Source organism: Pinus tabuliformis, chromosome 8 (genome assembly GCF_031772625.1).
Source record: "Pinus tabuliformis cultivar Carrire ecotype Pingquan chromosome 8, CPIR1, whole genome shotgun sequence".
NCBI classification, from domain to species: Eukaryota; Viridiplantae; Streptophyta; class Pinopsida; order Pinales; family Pinaceae; genus Pinus; species Pinus tabuliformis.
In genome coordinates this window covers 1,196,454,251-1,196,472,372 of record NC_142294.1, presented here as the reverse complement: position 1 = coordinate 1,196,472,372, position 18,122 = coordinate 1,196,454,251, and positions in this window count along the sequence as shown.

Below are 18,122 nucleotides of genomic sequence, written 5' to 3'. Positions count from 1 at the left end.
ATTTAAAAAGGTAACTTGATTTATACATTCAGTTTTAATCATCTGTGTACTATTTTTAATTTAAATTAAAACTTACACATACATTTGTTTGTTTGGTAAAAGATGAAGAAAGAAGATAATGGAGCACCAAACAGTTTCAAGACTTTTATTGAAAAAATAAAGATTGAAAGACTGAGAAAGCAACGTATTAAGAATGTTGAACTTGATCCAACTCTTAATCATTTCATTTGGAATGGGCTAGACACTATTCAATATCAAGTAATACAAGGCGACTGTGAAGACATTGCGAAACTCATACCAAAAAGGGATTATGCCCTCGTTATTGCAGATATTCCCCATGGTTTCAATATTCCAAACATTTGCTATGATAATGACCCTTATACTTATCAAGCTTTTAATAAAGTGGTGGCGGGATTTAAGGAAGTGACGTCATCACCATTATGAAGATTTGTGACATTTCATTCAGACACACAGTTGGCAATGTTATTGTCAAGCTTCAAGGGGAAAACAAATTCAAGGATGCAGCTTACATGGTAAGATGTTTAAAGGTATATTTGATTAATGCTGAAAAATTAATTTATGTACAAGTTAATTGAACTTTTACTATTTTATGTTACAGGCAAAAGTCAAATCTTCTTGACAATGAAGATCAACAATTTATAAATGACTGTGAGTTCATTCATATTGATAGTTGGGCAAAAGATGATAGCCATATGTCTATGATTTTTAATCGGGTGGACAAAAATAGTCATAGCCAAATACTGACTTATGATGCTGTTGTGAGAAAACTAACATATGAAGACAAAGAAATGAAAGGAGAGATAGTTAACATTTATCAGAAACCACAATTATTGATTAACTATCTTATAGACATATGTTCAAATGAAGGAGATTGGGTTCTGGATTTATTTTCTGGCTCAGGTACGTTTTGCCACATGGAATTGAATTTCAATATGTTCTTTTTTTTAATTAATATGTCATTGTACTAATTTACTTCATTATTTTTTTGTGCTTGATAATTAGGTACAACACTAGCATGCTGCCTTCAAAAAGGAAGAAATTGCATTGCAATTGAGAAAGATCCATTACAATGCAATTTCATTCAGCAAAGAATTAATGCTCTTCAATTTCTTCCAGATGCAATGCAAGAAATTGGGTTGAAGAAAGGGGACTTTAGTGAATCACGTGTGGCAAAAAAGGCAAAGGAACCCCAACCACCATTACATGGAATGTATGGAAAGACACATATTGGGGGATTTGCAGACATGAAAGACCCATTAGAAGAGGAAAATGAGCAAAATGAGCAAAATGAAACAGAAAATATTGTGGAAGAGGACAATGATGAAACTCTAGAGGACGAAGAGTTTGGATTACGTGACATTCTTGATTAAATTTAAGTTATGCTTGTAACTCAAGCTTTGCAATGTTTTGACTTTGACATTTTATGAGAAGAATAAACACTCAATTAGGGTTGTTATACGTTCAATATTGGTAATATGTGATTTTTGCATTGATTTTTAAGTTAATCATTTTTTTTTGAAAAAAAAGTAGTTATTATTATCTTTTTGACATGAAATTCATAAAAAAAACTATTATTTGACCATTTTTAGTTAATATTTTTGTATAAAAATTGTGATTTTGACATGTTAATTCTAGCAAAAAATTATCAAAACGTTTAGTTTTTTTGTTATATTTATGTTAAAAATGGTTATTTTTTATGTCCATTGTTAAAAAATGTTGTTTTTTAGAAACAATTATTTCATGTGGATTGAAAAATTAATTAAGGGGGTTGAAAAGATGTCTAAATATGTAGATTATCTAAAATTCAAACTATCGACTTTATAATTTAAAAACGCAAAACAATAAAAAGCCCACTAAAAAAAAAAAAAAAATTAAGATAGAGAACAAGAAAATATGAATACAATGACGACTTCAAAAACTATCAAATTTAGAAAATAATTTTTTACATTTCACACACCAGAAAATTTAAAGTCAAAAAATAGGTCTTTTAAAAAAAGGGTGTGATGCAGAATACACACTTTTTAAAATCAGGATGAAAATCACTACCATTCACCGAGCCTCACCCACTTAATGCACATGAAAAAAATTAAAGTTCCAAAAAGCATGTTCTTAAAAAAACATGTGTATTCTGCATCAACACTTTTGAAAATCGGGTCATTTTTTTGCCACCTCTACAAAACGGGTAACAGTATCAGTTCCCGTTTCAAAGTTTACATTGTTACCAACTGTGGTTTAACGTTGCCTATCCTATGATGTTCACAATGGATGATAATGTATAAATAGAGTGACATATCATGATGTAGGAGATATTCACGGTTCTGTGATATTTTTCCCTTTACAAATGTCCTGGGTCAGACGGGTGGACGGTCGAAATATTCTTGCATTTCCTGTACACTATGGGTAAAGACTTGTTAGCGATGGCGGAAGAATCTATATATTCTCATGAAGTTGTTGGGGCTATGAATTCTATATTCATTTCCCTAATTCCAAAGTCTTTTTGTCCTATTATCTTTAGATATTTTCTCCTAATTTCATTATGCAATATAACTTACAAGATGATTTCTAAAATTATCGCATACCATATCAAGAAAAAATATATGTTTATATATCCGCTGAGCAATTTGGTTTCCTTCAGAATTGACAAATACAAGATGCAATTTCCATTGCACATGAATGCATTCACACAATTAAGACACAAAAGAAATATTCTTTGGTATTGAAAATGGATTTATGTAAAGCCTATGATTGTGTAGATTGAAACTTCCTCGGTATGATTCTTACAAAGACTGGGCTAAATATTACAAATGTGGATTGGATAAAGGAATTTTTTTCCTTGTGAATTTCATCGTTCTAATTAATGGCGTTCCTTCAAAATTCTTTAGGGCTTTCAAAGGTCTTTGATAGGGTTTCTCCTTATCTCCATTGTTTTTTTCTTTTGGTCATAGATGATATGAGCAAGAAAACTAAATATGCTCATGATGGTGGCCTCTTTCGTGGACTATAAGTAACTACAAATGTTGCTATTTATCATGTAATGTTTGTGAACGATGTGCTTATTTTTGGTCAGGTATCAATGTTTCAATGGATAATCCTATATTCCATCATCCAAAAATTTGGGGATGCGTTTGGACTATTTTCAATTACTAGAAATCATTACTGATTAAGTCTTTTGAAGATATTGAAGTGATTGCAGAAATTGATTGTCTATTTGAGGTGCCAGCTGCAAATATTGAAGACAAATTGACATATCTGGGTTTCAAGATGAAACCAAATAAATATCGGATAAAGGATTGGAAATGAATTTTAAACAAATTTGAAAAAAATTTGGCTCCTTAGACTCACAAATGGTTATCCATGGGAGGCAGGTATAGTCTTATAGATTCGATTCTTCAACACATTTAAGAATATTGGATGCATTTATTTTTTCTACCTTGCAAGATTATACAAAAAACTAAAGCTATATTTGCAAAGTTCTTATTGTTAGGGCCACGAGGTATATCATCTGGTCTGATTGGACACAATATCACGTAGGAAGGAATGTGGCGGATGGGGTCTTATGGATATAAAATATTTTGATGGGCCATATTTCTTAAAAGCTTGTGGAGAGCCTTAAAGGGTAGTGGCATATGGCAAGATATCATAAAAGAAAAATATATGAAAAGCAACTCTTTAACATATTGGTTCAGAGCTAGAAATGTTTCTACGTGGTATGGATCTCATATTTGGAATGGTTTCCTAAAAATCAAATGTTGGCTTATTGATAACCTTCAGTGAATGTTTGGTAATGATGGCATGATCTTGATAGGGATCGATCCCATACAAGGTATGCTAAATAGATATAGTCTTCCTGTGTAGATCATAAATGCCTTACATGAAAAAGAGATCCTTTTCTTATCTCAGATTTATGAAAGCACTGAGATATTGAATGGATGCCCTAATTGGAAAACAACGACGGAGTTGGGTATTGTTGATGAGTATGCTTTAAAATGGAACCAATATATATCAGATATTAGGAGACCAGGGATTACTTATGGTGGTCATCAAGATGTTTTAGGATGGAATGGCTTGTAGTGTGATGGGGTGGTTTCAAAGGTCTATAAACATATTTCTCTTTCTCTTCACGGAAATGTGAATCGTTTTTGGTTTAGCATGGTATGGAGTTGGAATATTCCAACGAAGATTATTCTCTTTGTATGACTCACCTAGAAAAATGAGATACTCACTTGGGAAAATTTGTGTAAACGTGGTTTCAATGGTCTGGGTCGTTGCTACTTTTGTAGGGATTCGCTAGAGAATGTCCTTCACATATTTCTCCAGTGCCCATTTTCTATAACGATTTGGATTTGGACTCTACAGGGTTTTCATTTTAATCCTGGATGGTTTTTCCAACCTTTCGAAGAGCGTCTGAAATCATGGATACAATGGTGTAGTTCTCACATATCCTTGCCTTTTTTATTATATGGTAAATCTGGTGTGCGAGAAATGCTTTGATATTTGAAGGTTACTCACTAGATATTGGACGCATATGTACTACAGTACTCGTACCTATGTACTCTTTGGTGAATACGCTTATAATCCTCCCAAGGTGATGCAGAACCAGACATTGAAAACATATCATTATGTCAACCTTCCGGCTGGTTACTTTGATGGTGCAAACCGATATGGACGATGTCGTTACAGGGCGGTTATTTTGGTGAGCTCAACTGAGGATTGACACTTCTACTGGTTTGGAGGATATGGTACAAACACTAGAGCTGAAGTTATTAGATTGTGGCATTTACTATAAAACACCAAGAGACTTCAAATAGAGAATATTTCTATTATGGGTGACGCGAGAATTATTATTGACGGGTGAAATGGCCGAGCAAATTCCACCTCCACTCTGGTAAATTGGATGCATCACATAGAGAAAATAAAGATTTATTTTAATTGCATCTCTTTTGAACATGTTTACAAGAAATTCAACTGTGTGGCGGACGAGCTATCAAAAAGAGCGCTTTCAGTTGTTCCAGTTTTTTTTGTCACTTATGTCATCTAGCAATGGTGTGATGCAGGAGGAAGGTTCTTTCCAGATATGTTGATGATGATCCCGTCCTTTGTTGGGATGTTCTTACTTCTGAATATTAGTCTACTACAAATAGAGATGATTAGTTCAATAATGCTTCTATGAGAGATGATAACATTTTTTTTTGGTGAACTCATTTTTGTATATTAGAAAATGGTAGAGCAATGAGACTTATTAGGAGATGAATTATGACAACTATTTACAGGGATGTTAGTCCTTTTGTGATAGTTTATGTTGATCATGGTATCACTAATTTTTGGGGTATATTTGATATATGTACTGGTTTTTTCATATTTTAATATGATATTCCAACATTTTTTTCTTTTTCTGAAAAAAAAAAGAAAAAAAGAAAAAAAAAGAAAATAAAAGAAAAAGTAGTAGATATTGGAAATTGGTAGATTTTATCATACGATTTTACATGATTAAATTGGTTTATTAAAGTTGTTAAAAATCTTCAATTATAATTATAGAATGTAATTTAAATTATTGGAAAAAGAAAAAGAAAAAGTAGTAGACATTGGAAATTCGTAGATTTTACCACACGATTTCACATGATTAAATTGGTTTATTAAAGTTGTTAAAAATCTTCAATTATAATTATAGAATGTAATTTAAATTATATATATAAAGAATGATTTAAAATATATTTATAATGAACGGGTTAAAATGGGTATAATAATTAATATGTTACTCTAAATAAATTTCTAAATAAATTTCTTTCATTGATTCTTAAAAAATGGACAGTCAAAGGATTTTAGCTCAGAGTGGTATGGTGAACAATTTATTTCCCTAGCTGAGTGAGTTCAAATCTCCCGAGACATGTTGTAATTAGCCATTTATGGCATTTATGAAATAGTTGTATTTGGTGTAGTAGTGGCAGTTGGTCTTTACATTTGCATAGTAGTCCAATAAATGAATTAGTAATATCAATTACATTTTAAACGTGAATGTATCATATCAAATAAACTTAGAATATAACAAAAAATAAATAAATTGGTCAGCTAGATGGGTGTGACATTGTGGTATTAAATTTGTTATGATTACCATTGTAGGATCATAATTTTCCAAAACACAATACAATTGATAACTAAATTTGGGGCAATCTCTCGCAAAAGAAATTTTTGGACCTAATGGGAAGTATTTTCTATGGCTCCTAAGTTCGTTTCAAATGGTGAATCAACGTCGAATAGAACCGAAAACAATATGATACATCGTAGGAGAACAAATATTAAGTGATATTTTTCTTAATTTAATTACATATTTGTGTTGAGGAAACAAAATATTATAATTTGGTAACACTTAATCCTAAAAAGTAAGGGATTCCATTCTCATAATCAAGGGGATTCTTTAATTTACAATATAGAAATATTCACATTATTTTGAAGGGATCGAATTCCATTGATATACTTATATGGACACTTACTCTTATTAAGGTATATTTTGTTGAGGTCTTAAGGCAAAATTTATAAAGGGCATGCTGCTAATGGTACTTGAGTTATCAGTCCACCTTCCTTACATCTATTGAATTGATGAACTATTCGTAGGTCTTAAATGAGTATTTTCATCCTTGAATTTTAAGAATACAAATAATGCATTCAATTCCTATTTAAAATTACTCCATCCAGGTCAACTTGTTTAGTGTTATGGGGAAAAGTTTATAAACTAAATTAGGAATTGTCAATTCAGTATGATAATTACTTTGTGACTCAATTCATATTTTCAGTGATTCACAAAGTGTCAAATATTTTTATTTTCTATTTATAATAAATCAAAATTTATGTCAAGAAGACATGAATGTGAGAATTTCCATTAGGGAATGTTACCCTCTCTTCAATTACAACAATGTCTTAAAGGAGAAGGCTCTAGAACTTAAGGTTAATATAGAAGGTACTTTAGATGATGCGCAAATGTTATAGAGGCATTAAGCTATAGAATTTGAATATAGGATAATGTTTATCTAAGTTATACTCTAAAGATGTTGATAATATGCATTGTATTCAATTGTGTATGCCACAACCAAATGCAGATTAATGCAATGAAGTAAATATATATGCATTCTATAGAATGTTAGAAGGGTGAAAGAGGCCACTTGGTCATTTTCATATATCGATTTAGATAAATGATATTAGACTCTTGTATTGGTATTAATTGACTCATTTCAAATTTCATAAGGGACAAAACTCACAAGATGATTATATTAAATAATTGTAAGTTATAACTTATCGTCATTGTCTTAGATGGTTTATGGTTAAAGTAGAGGAATACACTCCCAGTGCCATTTCTAGGGAGGATATAATGGAATATATCATCAATTTTCCTATTTTCAAAATTCAGGGCAAAGTTTAAGTTAAGGGTGCAGTGGATCGGGGGGGGAGGGAACCGGGTTATGTAGTTCCTCACTCTAGTTGACCGACTTTTACATAATCTTAACCTTGATATATCCTTATGGAAAATACATTATTCCTTGAGGACATTAGGTCGAGGATTTGGATATCTTACTGTTATTATTAGTGGATGTAATGATAATTGTGATATGCCAGTTTAATGATATGATGATAATGGATGTGATGGACCTGTTTGATGACTATGTATAATAATGTAATGGATTCATTACATTGTCTTGTTTACTCTAGCTTCTTGCTTATAATTTGCGATTATGTTGATGATGATGTCATGGCGATAATTTAACATACACAACTATATCGATGACTAGCATTATGAACATATATTAATGATTGTTATTGAGTGTGGCAAGCGACTACCTGGATGCACTTGCATGTATACAAAGTTTTCAGCCGGATGTATACCCCAAGAAGACTGTACATCCCTCCATGTGGGGGGGTGTGGGGGCCAGCGGTCCCAAGTCGGGGGTTTGGCGGCAGGGTCCCCGAAGCTAAAAATAGATGTAAAATTACCTTGTAAAAGTCTAGTAATTTCTAGTCAATCTGGGCCGTTCATTAGGCGGATGATCTGATGGTAGAAGTTATGTTTAATTTAGGGTTTTTTGCCCTAGAAGGCAACCCCTCACTATATATGAGGGAATTGTATTGCATCTATGTATATCTGTATTCTGAGTGAGGAAGAGAGAGGAGAATGAGAGTGAAGAGGGTGTTACAACGGATCTGCTGTAGGTTTTATCTCTTCAATTTGTTGGATAACATAAAAGGAAGGACTGGTTGTTTCTTCATGGACGTAGCCCAAACTGGGTGAACCACGTATATCTGTGTCTCTCTTGTTTTATGCGTTTTCTGTGTTTATATTTCTACAATATTTTATGTGTTCCATTGCTCTGTAATATATAATTTTTCTAACAAATTTAACATACACAACTATATCGATGAATAACATTATGAACATATATTAATGATTGTTATTGAGTGTGGAAAGCGACCACCTAGATGCACTTGCATGTGATGAGTCAATGAAATCTGGTTTGATTGAATTTTATACTATTGTATCAAAGATTTAAAATTCAAATTAATATTATTCTATGATTACTAATGGAAGTTAGTGGTTGCATGCATAGATTAGTTTCTTTGTTGAACAACTCACACATGGGTGATGGGGTTGTACAAATAGATGGAACTTCATGGGAGGGGTGGGACAACATCCCTGATTTCACCCAATAGCACTCCCATCATGTATTGGGATGGAATGCGTTGGGATACCTTCAATTTGAATATCATGATGTTGTGGGGGAAGACCCCAGATTTGGGTCACTCACAAGGATTTACTGGGGTCACACATCAAGGTGGATTCCTTGATTCCCAACACCATTAGTCTCACTATAGAGTGTGACTTAGGAGGCAACAATGGTATCCATTGTTGCACCCAAATTTAATTCCTGAAGGGGAAGCAACATGGAACCCAACTTGGAACTTCAAAGGGAAGTTCTTGAAGGGCACGACCAAATTGGCATCCTTGGTATAAAAAATAAACATATTGACATGACACCCTTGGAAATATAAAGGGAAGTTCTTGAAGGGAACGACTAAATTAGAACCCTTGGCATAAAAAAGAAACATATTGGCATGATACTCTTGGAACTTTGAAGAGAAGTTCTTGAAGGGCATGACCGACTTGGCACCTTTTGAATCAAGAAGATAAAATAAAACATAATCAAGAGTTGATAATCAAATAATGATGAGCACTAATTCACACCATGTAGTAAGTGAGTTCTAGAATAAAATTAACTACATCAAGAGTAAACCTCGGTATAAAGGGAGAATAGGGAGAATTATAAAAACTGGACCAAATAAGTAACTCTTCCCTTATCATGTTTGAAAAACATTAGGTAGATAAACTGCATTAAAATGACTCCAAAGTATACAAGTTTTCTTATAGCAAAAGTGGAAGGGGACATAGAGTTAATTAGAAACATTAATCCTATGATAGTTTAATCTCATTAAGAAAAGAGGGCGGTGAATGAAAAAAAGAATAATAATTTAAATTAGTGAAATTTACTTTCATGAGAGAACCTTCATGTGGCAAGAGCCAACACAAGGATCTACATCTAAGAGTCAATTTGAGATAAACTAGGGTGTAGTTGGAGAACCAAATTTGAGACTTACCAGTTGACTTCAATAATGAACACAAAATAAGGAGTATAAAAGGGGGATCAAGAGAAAACTAGGAGAAGAAATAGGGAGACATGTTGGGGTGAGGGAAAATATTATTTTTAAATAAAAATTTAAGAAAATAATTTAGAAGAGCCTTGGTGAGAGGTTGATCAAACTTTGATATTAATAAAATTAATTATTTTTGCATGAAGTAACAAGTGTCAATACGAAGCCTCCTATAAAACAAGGAGCAAGATATGAGAGAGGGATCACTTTTTTCCTTATTGGTAGATGAATTACATAATTCTACTATGAGTGACTATGAAGTCTATAGTGAGTTTGGTGTGGTGGAGGCCATTGGAGAGGGAACTCTCTAGCCATGACTCTCTCATCCATAATCTAGTATTCTTCCTCTACTTCACATCCCCATTATAGCCCGGGGGTCCATGGGGAAGAAGATTACCCAAGGAGTAGGCTTGGAGGTCAACAAATGAGTTAATGATGTTTGGTCAGGATGCAACATCCTTCACACCTGTATGCAAACAACAACAAGGGAGTGCAAGAAGAAACATAGCTAAGATTGAATCTCCAACCCTTGGTGAATGGAACCTTGTTTTTTTATAATGCTTTATTGCATGCTTATTGTTGTATATAATTATCAAATTGTAAAAGTGAAGGATATGATGTTTGACTTGTGAATTTATGGACTATTAATGTATGTACCTTGAAATTATTACGTGCTTCTCATATTGATATGTTTTAAATTACTATGTTACTTTTATAAAGGTTGTTGCTAATGGATGATTAGTTTAAAATGAAATTTTTTATTTGCTTAGTATTTGCAACTTAAAGTAGATTACTTATTCATTCATAAATTACAACCACCATTTCTTGCATTTGATAATTAGTTGATATTATGTTGAGTTTGAATTGGAAAATAAAAATAAAAAATTGCTTCCTAAGGAAGGTCCCTACATCTAGCTTGATATGTTCACAATGTTCCTTATTAGGATTACTTCACGAGGAGGTTTTCACAAGCATTCTTGTCTTATACATGTTGATGATTACTCTTGGTTGTGATAGATATAACACTAAAGCAAATTTGCCATGGACTAATGAAGCACGGGGGCTTCACTAGGGGAGCAATATCATACCCTGTGGGTTCATATTGGGGGATATATATTGAGGAAAAAAAGACATAATATGTTGGGGGATATATAGGGGTTTTGACAGTGCTGGACCCGCCAACATTCAGGGGATCTCCCCGGTATGAAGTCCCAAATAGACCTCACACCGTTTGGTGTAGGAGTCCCATCTAGTATGATGGCCCGGTTGCCACTATCTTAAATGTTTTCCTTAGCTCTTGCTTACTAACACGGGAGAGTGGTCTGCTTCATCTTCGAGGTTCGCGTGCCCGGTGAGTGCTAGTGTTACTTGTGTCAAGGTTCTTTCACCGCAGAGGGAGAAGGTGGAGGTGAGTTTCTAGTCGAAAGGGAAGAAGACCCAACTCTGTCAGAGACACACAACACAACTGGACATGCACAACTTTCGGAGGAGCAGTCCACTAGATGCGGCAATCTCAACACACAAGAGAAGATAGCAAGCACAACACCCAACAGGGCAGTCCGCGCGTGTGCGATGGTCGTTATAACAATTTTATGAGAAAGGTTCTGTCCGATGTCCGGTGAGGTAACCCATGCGGGCAGGACAACGTTAACAAATTATAAACACATTTTCATCAATATATATGTATTAGAGCAACTGAAAGAGTTCAATTGTTTAACACAAGTTAAAGCAACATGCATTACAAGTGTTCAATATTAGTATTACAAACAATTACGATACATGTGTGAAAACGTGCTATCCTGTTATCAGGCTTCTGAATTAAGCGAAATTTCCAAGACACATCGGTACACCGTACATCACTAACCCTGAGAAAGGGGCGTTGGAGCCACTGCTCGCTCCTTAAAGAAAAGACTACAGACTCTCAAGGCTATGTAGGAGGAGCCAAGGTGAAAAAGTCCTTTTCATGTACAAATGACTGGGTATTTATAGCCAAGGCAAAAACTAGCGCTTGTGACTGTTCGACTTCCCTCATGACTATTTGACTTATTTGACTCTTCAGATTTACATGGCTATTTGTATGAAATTTAGGTCTCTTGGACTTCCACATTACATTACATTGATTTACATAGTATGGTCCATGGTAGTGATGTGACCGACATGACTCATGACACGACTCGACACAACAGTGTGGGTATGTTCATGTTGTTGGTGGTGTCCATGTCGAGCTGCAATGCTGTTGAGTGATGGATGTGCTCTTGGTGTATCACAGCTTCACCTCTGCATGGCAAGGTGTCCGAAGTCTTCGATGGTCTTGGTGTTCACTTGATGTTGCATGTGCACGTTTCTCCTTTGCTTGTACTTTGGCATGCTTGACATGTTCATCTGTTCGTGAAAAATTCTCCTCGCATGTTCGTTCGTTCATGAAAAATTCTCCGCGGATGCATCATTCGTTCACGAACACATCTCCTTGCATGTACTCTCCTTGTTCATCCAATCCATCGTCACATAATGTCTTATCCATATACCTGTATCTATAATCACTCATGACGAGACGACATAAAATCCATAAACCTCCTAGTCTACCATGATGCATTTTTATTCGATTTCAGATGCAGGTGACCGGGAGAGAGGAAAAGGTTATGAAACTACGCCAGGAAAGTTTCAAGATGGGATGTGGGCTCTGGGCACTACTGGTGAAAATTACGCAGAAGTCACTAGGAGACTGAGATGGACAATCCGGATCAACTGTGAATGTCCGTAGGATCAAGCTCGGCTGGAGGGTAGATCTGCGCAATTTTTGGAGGGAAGTAGTGCGGGCAGGAAAGGGGCTTGGCAACAAAAACTGCACAATTCTTGGAGGGAGGAAGTAGTGGGCTGCAGGAGTTTTGGTAGCAAAAACTGCACAATTCCTGGAGGGAGCTAGTAGCAGGTTGCGGGAGGCTTGGTAGCAAAAACTGCACAATTCCTTGAGGGAGCTGGTTCCGGGCTACGGGTTGCTGGTGACAAAAAATGCACAATTTTTGGGAGATTGACCTGCTGAACACCTCTGTGCAGTTTATGAGCTAAGCGGGATGCCAGAAAGCTGAGGGGCTTGCTCATGAAATATGCACAGTTTCTGGGTGAGCAGCCGATCGGCTGACTGTCTAGAAAAACTATGCAATTTTTTGAGGGAGATAGGGATGGACACTAGATGTCTGTCTGGCCTATCTATGCATTTTTTTCAATCAGCGGAGCGGGCAAGGTTTGCAACTTTTCTGCAATTTTTGAGGGGAGTGAGTCCCAGGGTCACTGCCCGATCAAACTCTCCGGTTGACCTGTAGGAGGATTGGTTGATCAACTCGTGGACAACACAGATTGAAATGGCTTGTTGGAAACTTCTGCGCTGTTCTAGGTGACAGTTGGTCGAGTCGATTCTAGGGTGAAGGTCTGACTGTTAGAGGTTGATCCGGTCGTCAAAAATTTATCAAAATCACTAAGTGTGCAGGCGAGTGAATTGTGCATATGCGACCTTAAGAACACACACTCAAGATGACTTGATGACAAGACACCTCAGACCATCAAGACAACATATACTCAACATGATTGATCGATGGCACGAGCAACAAGCGTGATGCTTGTGATAGATCATTGAAAGACCGCGACGACACTTGTGCGAAAGTGCATACAACTTCGTGTACGAGTGCGACATATGTTCACATAGAAAATACAATTTGTACACATGAAGCAGGACCTTGTGCAAGACCAGAACATGGCTGCAAGCGTGACATTCTGACCAACATGAAAAAAGTTTTCCATCGAATGGTCAAGAAAGGAGGGTACAAAGACTCGACATGAGCTCACGGGATGAGCCCGAGTGCTTGGAAACATCAAGTAAAAAGCTAAGGGAGGCTCTGAAATTGGATGTAGACCAAAATTTTGGAGGATGTTGCAGCTGCTACAACACTTGGCGACGCACTGGTTGAATTCCAGATTCTCTGTTTTGGTCCATTTACAGCACAGGGCCTTGGTCCTTTAAGGAGTATTGAATCGCTATGCGGGTTACTTTGGTTTCCCCACTTACCCCATGGATAAACATGGTTCACCTTTTTCCAACTCAATCAAACACAAAAAACTCTTAGCTTGATCACAGTGCCTCGAAATCAGGAAGGGTAGTTTGGCTCGCGAGTTAAAAATTTTCAGAGTTTAAGTTTTCATCTCTAGTGTTGCTCCACTGCCAACAGGCCTGGACAGTACCCCAGCAAAGTCATGTAGCAACACACACATTGCTCCAGTGCCAACGAGCCTCGTCAGTACCTCAGTGGAGTTGCATGCTACACCTCTCTATACAGGAAGCCTTTCTCTTCTTTCGCCTTTGTATTTTTTTAAAGAAGACTGTGCATAGGCACTTATTTATTTTTGGGGAGGAAAAGGGATCCCGACTTATTGAGAGCATAAGAGGTTGTTCCTTCAGAGAATCATGTAAGACCTCTGACATAGGTTTGCTCGTTTAGATTTTCCCTTTCTCCATTTATACTAGTTGGATGAGCTTGATCGCACAAAGAAGAAGGATGAGTACAGGCATGGAGTTTCCCAGTGTGAACACAGGTTCATGGCTAGACCCAAGCTTCCCTTGCAGACAGATTGTATTTTCCATCAAGACTTCATCGCCTGAAGGTTACAACCAAGCACAAAGAGGACGGATGCAGGGCTAGCCAAGTGCTGCAGTGTCACAAGGATCTTTAGATCTCAAACACATACTCATACAAAATCCAGAACTCACTAGAGGGGTAACACTTATTTATAAAACTAAAAATAACATGATACTAAGCATAAAAAACAAAACAAAACAAAAATAGTAAGCAAAGCAAACAAAACAACAAGAAAGCAAAGCAAGAAAGCAAACAAACTAAACCAAGTCAGCAAGCAAACAAACATGCAAACCAGAAAGCAAAGACAAGCGAGAAATAAAACACTACTCCTACTCCTATGCTAAACGGTCGGGGTTATGTGAAATGAAATTTCCAGTGAAGCCACCGTAGGCATACCTGACCTGTAATAAAAAAGATACAAGTGATTAAAATAGATAAAAAATAGTGTGCAACCGAAAATGAAAAATATTGACAAACTTGCACATGAGAGAGAAGGTCATAACCACCCAACACACATGCTTACTTCTTCGGTGACTACCATTTTTCAACAAACCTCAGAGGCCTTTTGCGAGTGTGTGTTATTCTGCACCAAGTTTCTTAGCGAGTGCGAGGAAGGATTGAAGCTTGTTACCTGCAACACGACTCGCCAGGTAAGATTTTTCCAGTCATTCAACAACTGGATCATAAAATTCGTGATGGCTATTTTGAAAGACTCGTGATATTTGAGAATATGGATTCTTGATTTGAGAGAGGGGATCACGATGGGAATTTGGTACGGATAGATATATTTGATCATTCTCGTTGGTCATGTCAAGACAATGAGGAACTACCATGGCCATCAGCGCAGGCAGAAGTGCCTCACCTGCTTGATAGAATTCTTAGGAGAAATATGTCACACGGTGAATTTCGTGGTGCCCGAAGTGACTGTCATTGGATGTACTATTGGAAAAATGATAAACTGCATGAAAACCACCCAATATTGAAGAAAAATCATACTAGTTAGTCAAGATTCCAGATTCCCAGTTTGACACGAACAATTTTTTTTGTACAATCTTGCGAACGCTCTAAACGAGGGAACCAAGTTTGATGTTCGCTAGATATGATAGAACACCCACTTGCAACTAGTGAAAAATTGCACAGGCATCATGGTCCTCACATAAATGTAGAAAGGATAACAAAACTATGCATGTGTGAAGCCAGTTGGTGTGTGGTGAAATGAGAGTAACTTGATTCACGTGATAGGTTGTGCACTTGTCATCACACAGGGAGATTTCTTGTGTGATGAAAGAGCATAATTGACATGAAAAATTCGCAAGAAGACCAAGGAGAGAACACCCGATAAGTATGATTCCAAATAAAGATAGTCTTTGAGATGATCAATTTCACTGTTCCATGATTGCATGAGGGACAAACTCTCCCAACTTGAATTGGATGTAAGAGAGGTGCATGAAGATGGACATGCTATAATAGACTCGTGGATTCGTTCATTAGTGACAATTTGAAATTTTGAAATATCACACCCAAAATAGTAAATAATTTTTACACGGGGATCCACATCAAGTGCAACCATGCAGATAGATAGATTGTGTATGAGAAACGAGATCTGAGTTGGTTCGGGGGACTTACCAGAGTCATGATGTCCTAACATAACCATCAGCGGACGTTGAAGTGCCTCGAGTCCTTGGCACATTCCGAAACATTCCAGAATTAAAAAATTGCATTTTGAGATGTGAATCAGATCATGCATGGCTTGATGATGGCTGTTGTCTCTGATTTCGAAACTTCTCTTAGGATAACAATGATCTCTGTCACAGGTTTCATCAAATGTTTCAGCAAGCTGACTTGATGAGTTGTCTTCATGCAACACATAAGATGATGACGAGTGGGAAGAGTCCTGTGCGTTGAGACTGTTTTCATCATGAACAACCTCATAAGAGAATAGGGAGAATCTTTGCCGCATGTAGATGCGCTGTGAATGGTAGGACACACAGGAAAGTGAGGTGTAAAGGAAGTTTCGATATGGACATTTTCTTTGACAGGTGCGCATTCCAGATTTGAATTAGAGTGTACATGAGAGAAAAAAAAATCACATGATGTGCTTGGGTGTTCATCATAACATACAGAAGCATGGGAGTGATGAAAACCCAAGATTGGAGGTTGATCGAAAGAATTAATTGTGCACGATGTTTCACCAAGATTCGCGGATTCTAGAATCAATCAAGAATGGAAGCTCAATGTTTTGATGTGAACTATTTTGAAACATAAAAGAGGAATTGATTGTGTCTTCACCTTCCTTCTCCTCTGCCTATATAATGAGACTGCCTTGCACATGACCGCAAATTGAGCCAACAACTTGAGGATCAAGAGGGTGCGCACATCTAGCTTGTGAAGCGGTTGGTTCAAGCAAGTCATGGTGCAAGGAGTCATGGCTTGTAAATGATGGAGCATGGAAGAAATATAGATTAGAATCAAGACTTGGGTTACGAACGGTGATGTCCTATTGCGGAATGGAGGAATGAGTCTTCACCATAGGATTTCTAAGCCATTCTAGAATTTCCTCCATTGGAGCGAGAGACAACTGAGAAGATGGGTTGGGAACATGTTGTGCGGATTTCTCAGCTTTGTGACTACTTCGAGGGGGTACCCACTGCGCAGATTTCTTAGCTTTGCGATCGCTGCGAGGGGGCACCCTCTTCGAGACATGAGGGGTCTCGTGATCCGCAAGAGTCGAGGAAGAAGGGAAATCAGGAGGTTCACCATTTCGGGAGACATGAACCAAGCGTTTCAGCTCTTGGCTCATGAAGTCAAGGTCCACAAACCGTTCAGGAATTTCGTGACAGAGGTGAAGGAAGCGGGTAGAAAAGTCCTCAACTGATTCGCCAGGCTTCATTCTTAAATGAGAGATTCTTTCATAGACATCTTGGTGGTCACACTTATCGAAGGCTTGATGGAGCTCCTTGAGGAAAGTGAGAAGGGAATGGACAGAAGCAGGTGGTAGGGTATGACACCACTAATTAACACGACCTTCAAGGGTGAGGAAGAAAAGTACGCAAACAAGCTCATCACTATCGATTTCATGAGATTCGTAGAAATGAAGAAAATCAGAAATGTGCTCGGTTACAGATGTTTTGTCCTCACCGTCAAACTTTAACAAGGACAAGTGATCGAGAAGCTCATCGGGGATTGATAGTTGATTAAGGGAGAAATGAGAGAAACACCCCGAGAGCATGAATTGTGTATGATTCATTGGGTAAGAGATTCAAACCAGATGTAAAGGGCTCAACTTGTCATTTGACCCTCCTTCTAGCACCAAAAATGTTGACGGTGATGGACTTGCCAACATTTCAGGGATCTCCCCGGTATGAAGTCCCAACTAGACCTCACACCATTTGGTGTAGGAGTCCCATTTGGTATGATCGCCCAATTTCCATTATCTTAAATGTTTTCCTTAGCTCTTGCTTGTCAGCACGAGAGAGTGGTCTGCTTGGTCTTTGAGGTTTGTGCGCCTGGTGAGTGCTAATGTTACTTATGTCAAGGTTCTTTCACCGTAGAGGGAGAAGGTGGAGGTGAGTCTCTAATCGAAAGGTAAGAACTCCCAACTCTGTCAGAGACACACAACATAATAGGACATGCACAAATTCCAGAGGAGAAATCCACACAGATGCGACAATCTCAACACACAAGAGAAAATAGCACGTACAACACCCAATGGGGCAGTCCACGCAAGTGCGATGGTCATTATAACAAGTTTATGGGAAAGGTTCTGTCTGATGTCTAGTGAGG